The sequence below is a fragment of the Carassius carassius genome, chromosome 18, assembly GCF_963082965.1.
Source record: "Carassius carassius chromosome 18, fCarCar2.1, whole genome shotgun sequence".
In the NCBI taxonomy this organism is placed as follows: domain Eukaryota; kingdom Metazoa; phylum Chordata; class Actinopteri; order Cypriniformes; family Cyprinidae; genus Carassius; species Carassius carassius.
Genome location: NC_081772.1, coordinates 247,501 through 257,500, shown reverse-complemented (window position 1 = coordinate 257,500; position 10,000 = coordinate 247,501). Strand labels below are relative to the sequence as shown.

Sequence of the window (10,000 nt, the reverse complement as noted above, 5' to 3'; positions counted from 1 at the left end):
CATTTAACAATACAGTGATATAATGGGTAGGGAAAAATGCAATAATGTAACTTCATATAAATTCTAAATAATATTTTGATCAATCAGTTTATCACAGTGTAGAACTATAGAGCAGTGAGATGTAGGACGAGGCTTGTGGTGTCTGGGGGTCAGTGGGGTGTAAATGATTAAGATCCACTGGTCTAGATCATGTAGAACAGCAGAACCAGCCGGAGACCAGAGCTGCTGACCCGCTGGACAGAGCCGGGTTACTGCAGCTTAACTATCTTAACTAGCAGTGCTGCAGTACAGGGCTCTGCTCTGTGTGTGAGATGTGTGCTCTCTCCTGTCCTGTCCTGCTGCCTAACTCTCGTCCTCGTCTCCTGTCTGCGTCCAGTGTCACGAACACACACACCAAACTATTCCTGCTGAAATCGGCACCACCAGAACATGAGCTGTTGACCAGCGGTCATATGAGTGAAACTAAGGGCTGGTAAACCAGACATCTCGGAGAATCTCAAGCTCTTGGGTTTGCTGGTCATCAGTAGTCATCAGAGTCTGTGCTGGTCAGATCTGTAGTTAGTTATAGACTATAAAACAGCAGCTCCTGGAGCTCTTCTGATGGCACTGGCAACCCTGAGTCCCACATGCTGATAAACACCTCAATCCTTCGAATTCAGACATTATTCACCCAGAAATCAGCTTAATCATTTATTTATTTATTTATTACCAAATTCTGTTTTATTTTCCTCCAAAATTTCGTTATTATTTATTTATTACCAAATTCTGTTTACATTTTTCCTTAAATTTTGTTTTATTATTTATGACCAAATTCTGTTTTATTTCCCCCAAATATTTCGTTATGATTTATTTATTTATTACCAAATTCTGTTTAAATTTTTCCTTAAATTCTGTTTTATTATTTATTTATTACCAAATTCAGTTAAAATTTTTCCTCAAATTCGATTTTATTATTTATTTATTTATTTATTACCAAATTCTGTTTTATTTTCCCCCAAATTGTTTTATTTTTAACCAAATACACCCCATAATACCGTTTTTTTTAAAGTAATTAAGTTTTATTTTTTCTCAATTTTATTCATTAATTCATGTATTTTTATATATATATATATATATATATATATATATATATATAGAGAGAGAGAGAGAGAGAGAGAGAGAGACAGATATATAGATAGATTTTTATCAATTGTTTTTTACCAAATTCCAAATACAAATTTTTCCCTCCATTTTAATTTGTCTGGATTCAGGAATTTTAGAATGAAAAAGCATGTCTAATTAATTGAAATCTTGAATATATATTAAAATGTAAACAGTTTAACAAGTTTAAGTAAGGATAAGACTGCTCTTGTAATCGAGTCATGGTGTGTATAGTGTTTAGTATAGTGTATAGTGTATAGTGTATAGTGTATAGTGTATAGTGTATAGTGTTTAGTGTATAGTGTATAGTGTTTAGTGTATAGTGTTTAGTTTATAGTGTATAGTGTTTAGTGTATAGTGTATAGTGTATAGTGTATAGTGTATAGTGTTTAGTGTATAGTGTATAGTGTATAGTGTATAGTGTTTAGTGTATAGTGTATAGTGTTTAGTGTATAGTGTATAGTGTATAGTGTTTAGTGTATAGTGTTTAGTGTTTAGTGTATAGTGTATAGTGTTTAGTGTATAGTGTATAGTGTTTAGTGTATAGTGTTTAGTGTTTAGTGTATAGTGTTTAGTGTATAGTGTATAGTGTATAGTGTATAGTGTTTAGTGTTTAGTGTATAGTGTTTAGTGTATAGTGTTTAGTGTTTAGTGTATAGTGTTTAGTGTATAGTGTATAGTGTATAGTGTTTAGTGTTTAGTGTATAGTGTTTAGTGTATAGTGTATAGTGTATAGTGTTTAGTGTTTAGTGTATAGTGTTTAGTGTTTAGTGTATAGTGTATAGTGTATAGTGTTTAGTGTATAGTGTTTAGTGTATAGTGTTTAGTGTATAGTGTATAGTGTATAGTGTTTAGTGTTTAGTGTATAGTGTTTAGTGTTTAGTGTTTAGTGTATAGTGTTTAGTGTTTAGTGTTTAGTGTATAGTGTTTAGTGTATAGTGTATAGTGTTTAGTGTATAGTGTATAGTGTTTAGTGTATAGTGTTTAGTTTATAGTGTATAGTGTTTAGTGTATAGTGTATAGTGTTTAGTGTATAGTGTTTAGTGTATAGTGCTTAGTGTATAGTGCTTAGTGTAGTGTATAGTGTTTAGTATAGTGTTTAGTATAGTGTATAGTGTTAAGTGTATAGTGTTTAGTGTATAGTGTTTAGTGTATAGTGTTTAGTGTATAGTGTTTAGTTTATAGTGTATAGTGTATAGTGTTAAGTGTATAGTGTTTAGTGTATAGTGTATAGTGTTTAGTGTATAGTGTTTAGTGTATAGTGCTTAGTGTAGTGTATAGTGTTTAGTATAGTGTTTAGTATAGTGTATAGTGTTAAGTGTATAGTGTTAAGTGTATAGTGTATAGTGTTTAGTGTATAGTGTATAGTGTATAGTGTTTAGTGTTTAGTGTATAGTGTATAGTGTTTAGCTTATAGTGTATAGTGTTAAGTGTTAAGTGTTAAGTGTTAAGTGTATAGTGTATAGTGTTTAGTGTATAGTGTTTAGTGTAGTGTATAGTGTTTAGTATAGTGTTTAGTGTTTAGTATAGTGTATAGTGTTTAGTATAGTGTATAGTGTTTAGTGTTTAGTGTATAGTGTTTAGTGTTTAGTGTTTAGTATAGTGTATAGCGTTTAGTATAGTGTATAGCGTTTAGTATAGTGTATAGTGTATAGTGTTTAGTATTGTGTATAGTGTTTAGTGTATAGTGTTTAGTGTTTAGTGTATAGTGTTTAGTATAGTGTATAGCGTTTAGTATACTGTATAGCGTTTAGTATATAGTGTATAGTGTTTAGTATAGTGTATAGTGTTTAGTATAGTGTACATTGTTTAGTGTTTAGTATAGTGTATAGTGTTTAGTGTTTAGTATAGTGTATAGTGTTTAGTGTTTAGTGTTTAGTGTTTATTGTTTAGTATAGTGTATAGTGTTTAGTGTTTAGTATAGTGTATAGTGTTTAGTGTTTAGTGTTTAGTATAGTGTATAGTGTTTAGTGTTTAGTGTTATTTATTTATTACCAAATTCTGTTTTATTTTCCTCCAAAATTTCGTTATTATTTATTTATTTATTACCAAATTCTGTTTACATTTTTCCTTAAATTTTGTTTTATTATTTATGACCAAATTCTGTTTTATTTCCCCCAAATATTTCGTTATGATTTATTTATTTATTACCAAATTCTGTTTACATTTTTCCTTAAATTCTGTTTTATTATTTATTTATTTATTACCAAATTCAGTTTAAATTTTTCCTCAAATTCGATTTTATTATTTATTTATTTATTACCAAATTCTGTTTTATTTTCCCCCAAATTGTTTTATTTTTAACCAAATACACCCCCATAATACCGTTTTTTTTAAAGTAATTAAGTTTTATTTTTTCTCAATTTTATTCATTAATTCATGTATTTATATATATATATATATATATATATATATATATATAGAGAGAGAGAGAGAGATATAGATAGATTTTTATCAATTGTTTTTTACCAAATTCCAAATACAAATTTTTCCCTCCATTTTAATTTGTCTGGATTCAGGAATTTTAGAATGAAAAAGCATGTCTAATTAATTGAAATCTTGAATATATATTAAAATGTAAACAGTTTAACAAGTTTAAGTAAGGATAAGACTGCTCTTGTAATCGAGTCATGGTGTGTATAGTGTTTAGTGTTTAGTGTTTAGTATAGTGTATAGTGTATAGTGTATAGTGTTTAGTGTATAGTGTTTAGTGTATAGTGTTTAGTTTATAGTGTATAGTGTTAAGTGTATAGTGTTTAGTGTATAGTGTATAGTGTTTAGTGTATAGTGTATAGTGTTTAGTGTATAGTGCTTAGTGTAGTGTATAGTGTTTAGTATAGTGTTTAGTATAGTGTATAGTGTTAAGTCTATAGTGTTAAGTGTATAGTGTATAGTGTATAGTGTTTAGTGTTTAGTGTTTAGTGTATAGTGTATAGTGTTTAGCTTATAGTGTATAGTGTTAAGTGTTAAGTGTATAGTGTATAGTGTTTAGTGTTTAGTGTATAGTGTTTAGTGTTTAGTGTTTAGTATAGTGTATAGCGTTTAGTATAGTGTATAGCGTTTAGTATAGTGTATAGTTTTTAGTATAGTGTTTAGTGTATAGTGTTTAGTGTAGTGTATAGTGTTTAGTGTAGTGTATAGTTTTTAGTATAGTGTTTAGTATAGTGTATAGTGTTTAGTGTATAGTGTTTAGTGTATAGTGTTTAGTGTTTAGTGTTTAGTATAGTGTATAGCGTTTAGTATAGTGTATAGCGTTTAGTATAGTGTTTAGTATAGTGTATAGTGTTTAGTATAGTGTATAGTGTTTAGTATAGTGTATAGTGTTTAGTATAGTGTTTAGAGTTTAGTGTATAGTGTTTAGTGTTTAGTATAGTGTATAGCGTTTAGTATAGTGTATAGCGTATAGTATAGTGTTTAGTGTATAGTGTTTAGTGTATAGTGTTTAGTGTTTAGTATAGTGTATAGCGTTTAGTATAGTGTATAGAGTTTAGTATAGTGTATAGCGTTTAGTATAGTGTTTAGTGTTTAGTGTATAGTGTTTAGTGTTTAGTGTATAGTGTTTAGTATAGTGTATAGCGTTTAGTATACTGTATAGCGTTTAGTATATAGTGTATAGTGTTTAGTATAGTGTATAGTGTTTAGTATAGTGTACATTGTTTAGTGTTTAGTATAGTGTATAGTGTTTAGTGTTTAGTGTTTAGTGTTTAGTGTTTAGTGTTTAGTGTTTATTGTTTAGTATAGTGTATAGTGTTTAGTGTTTAGTATAGTGTATAGTGTATAGTGTTTAGTGTTTAGTATAGTGTATAGTGTTTAGTGTTTAGTGTTTAATATAGTGTATAGTGTTTAGTGTATAGTGTATAGTGTATATTGATTAGTTTTTAGTGTTTAATATAGTGTATAGTGTTACGTGTATAGTGTTTAGTGTATAGTGTATAGTGTATAGTATTAAGTGTTAAGTGTTAAGTGTTTAGTATAGTGTATAGTGTTTAGTGTAGTGTTTAGTGTTTAGTATAGTGTGTAGTGTATAGTGTTTAGTGTATAGTGTTTAGTGTTTAGTGTATAGTGTATAGTCTTTAGTGTTTAGTGTATAGTGTTTAGTGTTTAGTATAGTGTTTAGTGTTTAGTGTATAGTGTGTAGTGTATAGTGTTTAGTGTATAGTGTTTAGTGTATAGTGTTTAGTATAGTGTTTAGTGTTTAGTGTTTAGTGTTTAGTATAATGTATAGTGTATAGTGTTTAGTGTATAGTGTTTAGTGTTTAGTATAGTGTTTAGTGTATAGTGTAAAGTGTTTAGTGTTTAGTATAGTGTATAGTGTATAGTGTATAGTGTATAGTGTTTAGTGTATAGTGTATAGTGTATAGTGTTTAGTGTTTAGTGTATAGTGTATAGTGTTTAGTGTTTAGTGTATAGTGTATAGTGTTTAGTGTATAGTGTTTAGTGTTTAGTATAGTGTTTAGTGTTTAGTGTATAGTGTTTAGTGTGTAGTGTATAGTCAAAGTCAAAGTCACCTTTATTTATATAGCGCTTTAAACAAAATACATTGCGTCAAAGCAACTGAACAACATTCATTAGGAAAACAGTGTCAATAATGAAAAAATGATAGTTAAAGGCAGTTCATTATTGAATTCAGTGATGTCATCTCCGTTCAATTAAATAGTGTCTGTGCATTTATTTGCAATCAAGTCAACGATATCGCTGTAGATGAAGTGTCCCCAACTAAGCAAGCCAGAGGCGACAGCGGCAAGGAACCGAAACTCCATCGGTGACAGAATGGAGAAAAAAACCTTGGGAGAAACCAGGCTCAGTTGGGGGGCCAGTTCTCCTCTGACCAGACGAAACCAGTAGTTCAATTCCAGGCTGCAGCAAAGTCAGATTGTGCAGAAGAATCATCTGTTTCCTGTGGTCTTGTCCTGGTGCTCCTTTGAGACAAGGTCTTTACAGGGGATCTGTATCTGGGGCTCTAGTTGTCCTGGTCTCCGCTGTCTTTCAGGGATGTAGAGGTCCTTTCTAGGTGCTGATCCAGCATCTGGTCTGGATACGTACTGGATCCGGGTGACTGTAGTAACCCTCTGATCTGGACACAGACTGGATCTGGTGGCCACGGTGACCTCGGAACAAAAGAGAAACAGACAAATATTAGCGTAGATGCCATTCTTCTAATGATGTAGCAAGTACATAGGGTGTTATGGGAAGTGTTTCCGGTTCCGGTTTATCTAATTAATGCAGCCTAAAAATCCTTTAACGGATTTGGATAATAAAAGCATATTAGTATGTTATGTGTATGCCAGGTTAAAGAGATGGGTCTTTAATCTAGATTTAAACTGCAAGAGTGTGTCTGCCTCCCGAACAATGTTAGGTAGGTTATTCCAGAGTTTAGGCGCCAAATAGGAAAAGGATCTGCCGCCCGCAGTTGATTTTGATATTCTAGGTATTATCAAATTGAGAACGTAGCGGACGTAGAGGATTATAATGTAAAAGGAGCTCATTCAAATACTGAGGTGCTAAACCATTCAGGGCTTTATAAGTAATAAGCAATATTTTAAAATCTATGCGATGCTTGATAGGGAGCCAGTGCAGTGTTGACAGGACCGGGCTAATATGGTCATACTTCCTGGTTCTAGTAAGAACTCTTGCTGCTGCATTTTGGACTAGCTGTAGTTTGTTTACTAAGCGTGCAAAACAACCACCCAATAAAGCATTACAATAATCTAACCTTGAGGTCATAAAAGCATGGATTAACATTTCTGCATTTGACATTGAGAGCATAGGCCGTAATTTAGATATATTTTTGAGATGGAAAAATGCAGTTTTACAAATGCTAGAAACGTGGCTTTCTAAGGAAAGATTGCGATCAAATAGCACACCTAGGTTCCTAACTGATGACGAAGAATTGACAGAGCAACCATCAAGTCTTAGACAGTGTTCTAGGTTATTACAAGCGGATTTTTTAGGTCCTATAATTAACACCTCTGTTTTTTCAGAATTTAGCAGTAAGAAATTACTCGTCATCCAGTTTTTTATATCGACTATGCAATCCATTAGTTTTTCAAATTGGTGTGTTTCACCGGGCTGCGAAGAAATATAGAGTTGAGTATCATCAGCATAACAGTGAAAGCTAACACCATGTTTCCTGATGATATCTCCCAAGGGTAACATATAGAGCGTGAAGAGTAGCGGCCCTTGTACTGAGCCTTGAGGAACTCCATACTGCACTTGTGATCGATAGGATACATCTTCATTCACTGCTACGAACTGATGGCGGTCATATAAGTACGATTTAAACCATGCTAATACACTTCCACTGATGCCAACAAAGTGTTCAAGTCTATGCAAAAGAATTTTGTGGTCAATTGTGTCAAACGCAGCACTAAGATCCAATAAAACTAATAGAGAGATACACCCACGATCAGATGATAAGAGCAGATCATTTGTAACTCTAAGGATAGTGTATATCCTTAGATATAGTATAGTGTTTAGTGTTTAGTGTTTAGTATAGTGTTTATTGTTTAGTATAGTGTTTAGTGTATAGTGTATAGTGTTTAGTATAGTGTTTAGTGTATAGTGTATAGTGTATAGTGTATAGTGTTTAGTGTTTAGTATAGTGTATAGTGTTTAGTGTATATTGTTTAGTGTTTAGTATAGTGTATAGTGTTTAGTGTATATTGTTTAGTCTTTAGTATAGTGCAGGGATAGGCAACTCCGGTCCTGGAGGGCCACTATCCTGCAGAGTTTAGCTTCAGCCCTCATAAAAACTCACCTGCCGGTATCTATCTAGTAATCCCGAAAACACTGATTGCCTTGTGTAACGATTAAAACTTCCTAATCATCCGGAAGAAGGAGGCGGGAACCGGTGGACAATCAAAATGAAACTTTAATTACAAAATAAACACAAAACAGCACACCAGCCCCTCACGGACGACTGATGCGCACAAAATAAAAACCAAAACACAACTAAAAGCCCAGGCCTGGTCCTCTCTCGTCCTTCACTGTCGTCGCTCCAGTTTTATATCCTTCCATCTCCTACGTGGTACTCGAGACCGGCGGTGGGTCGCAGGTGTCACTGATTTGCCCAATCATTGCCGGCCTCACTCCTTGTTCCCACGTCCCTCGGCCCCGCCCCACTCGCCACACCTTGTTCAGGTGTGTTTAATTAGGGTTGGAGCTAAACTCTGCAGGACAGTGGTCCTCCAGGACCGAGGTTGCCTATCCCTGGTATAGTGTATAGTGTTTAGTGTTTAGTGTATAGTGTTTAGTGTATAGTGTATAGTGTTTAGTATAGTGTATAGTGTTTAGTGTTTAGTATAGTGTATAGTGTATAGTGTGTAGTGTTTAGTGTTTAGTGTATAGTGTATAGTGTATAGTGTTTAGTGTATAGTGTTTAGTGTATAGTGTTTAGTGTTTAGTATAGTGTATAGTGTGTAGTGTTTAGTGTATAGTGTATAGTGTTTAGTGTTTAGTATAGTGTATAGTAGGGGTGTAACGGTACGTGTATTCGTACCGGACTGGTACAGGGCTTTCGGTACGGTGCACGTGTGTACCGAATGACGGAATGCAATATTTTGTGCGCGGAACATAAGTACATTTTCGTGTTTCCAAACGAACATATTAAGTGGCGGAAGTCTCCGCGTTCAGCACAAATCCCGCCCTGCAGCTGATTCTAAGGCTGGCGTCTCAGCTGCGGGGCGAGTCTGTTTTTAATTCGTCTCCCATGTTAATAGGTTAGAGCTTGCAGACTGCCTGCGTGAGACGCGCATCTCAGGTGCGGCTCGAGCCGCGTGGAAAACCCGTGCATGCTAGAAATAGAACCGACGCCTATTTTTCAAGCGACACGCAAACGTGTTGGAAGCGTTTCCAGGCAAAATAGAATAGGAAAATATGTTTATATGTCATTTTGTACACAAATACATATTAATTCATGACACTTTGATGTTTGAAAGTCTATAGGTTGACATAAATTCAGATATAAATGTAATTAAAAAAATAAATTAATAATTATAGGTTTTCAAATATTGCACCTGTCAAACATCGTCTATTTTGCCGTCATTACTGTTGACGGTGTCTTTTATCAGTAGGCTTTATATTTATGCTCAACATGAAGTATAGATATTGTTGTCATGAAGACAAGAGCCTGGTCTGTCGGCGGTCTCCCTGTCACCTACAGCAGCAGGCACGGCACGGTTCTGGTGAAGCAGGCCTACAAGCTGGGATTGGTAATGCTGCACTGTAATCATAGTTATTTATTTATATTTTTCATTATATTTTATTATATGATATTGGTTTGAGACTGAGAGTATTTTATTTAGTGGAGAACTTTGCAGCAGTATTTTATTTCTTATTCTTTTTTTATTTTATATATATTTTATTAAAAAGTATTTTAAAAAAAAGTGTATAGTAATAAACAACCTGCAGTTTAATGTTTGCATTTCTTTCCCTTACTGTACCGAAAATGAACCGAACCGTGACTTTAAAACCGAGGTACGTACCGAACTGTGATTTTTGCGTACCGTTACACCCCTAGTGTATAGTGTATAGTGTTTAGTGTTTAGTGTTTAGTATAGTGTATAGTGTATAGTGTATAGTGTTTAGTGTTTAGTATAGTGTATAGTGTATAGTGTTTAGTGTATAGTGTATAGTGTTTAGTATAGTGTATGGTGTATAGTGTTTAGTGTATAGTGTTTAGTGTAGTGTATAGTGTATAGTATAGTGTCTAGTGTTTAGTATAGTGTATAGTATAGTGTATAGTGTTTAGTGTGTAGTGTATAGTGTTTAGTGTAGTGTATAGTATATAGTATAGTGTATAGTGTATAGTGTTTAGTATAGTGTATAGTGTTTAGTATAGTGTATAGTGTTTAGTGTATAG

General features: G+C 33.2%; 1 protein-coding gene across 4 annotated transcripts in view; it reads left to right on the top strand.

Annotated features, from left to right (window-relative positions):
* Window positions 1–10,000, top strand: part of LOC132092018 (serine/threonine-protein kinase PAK 5-like) — a 54,010-nt gene that overhangs the window by 13,965 nt on the left and 30,045 nt on the right. The gene's annotated exons all lie outside the window — the stretch shown is intronic.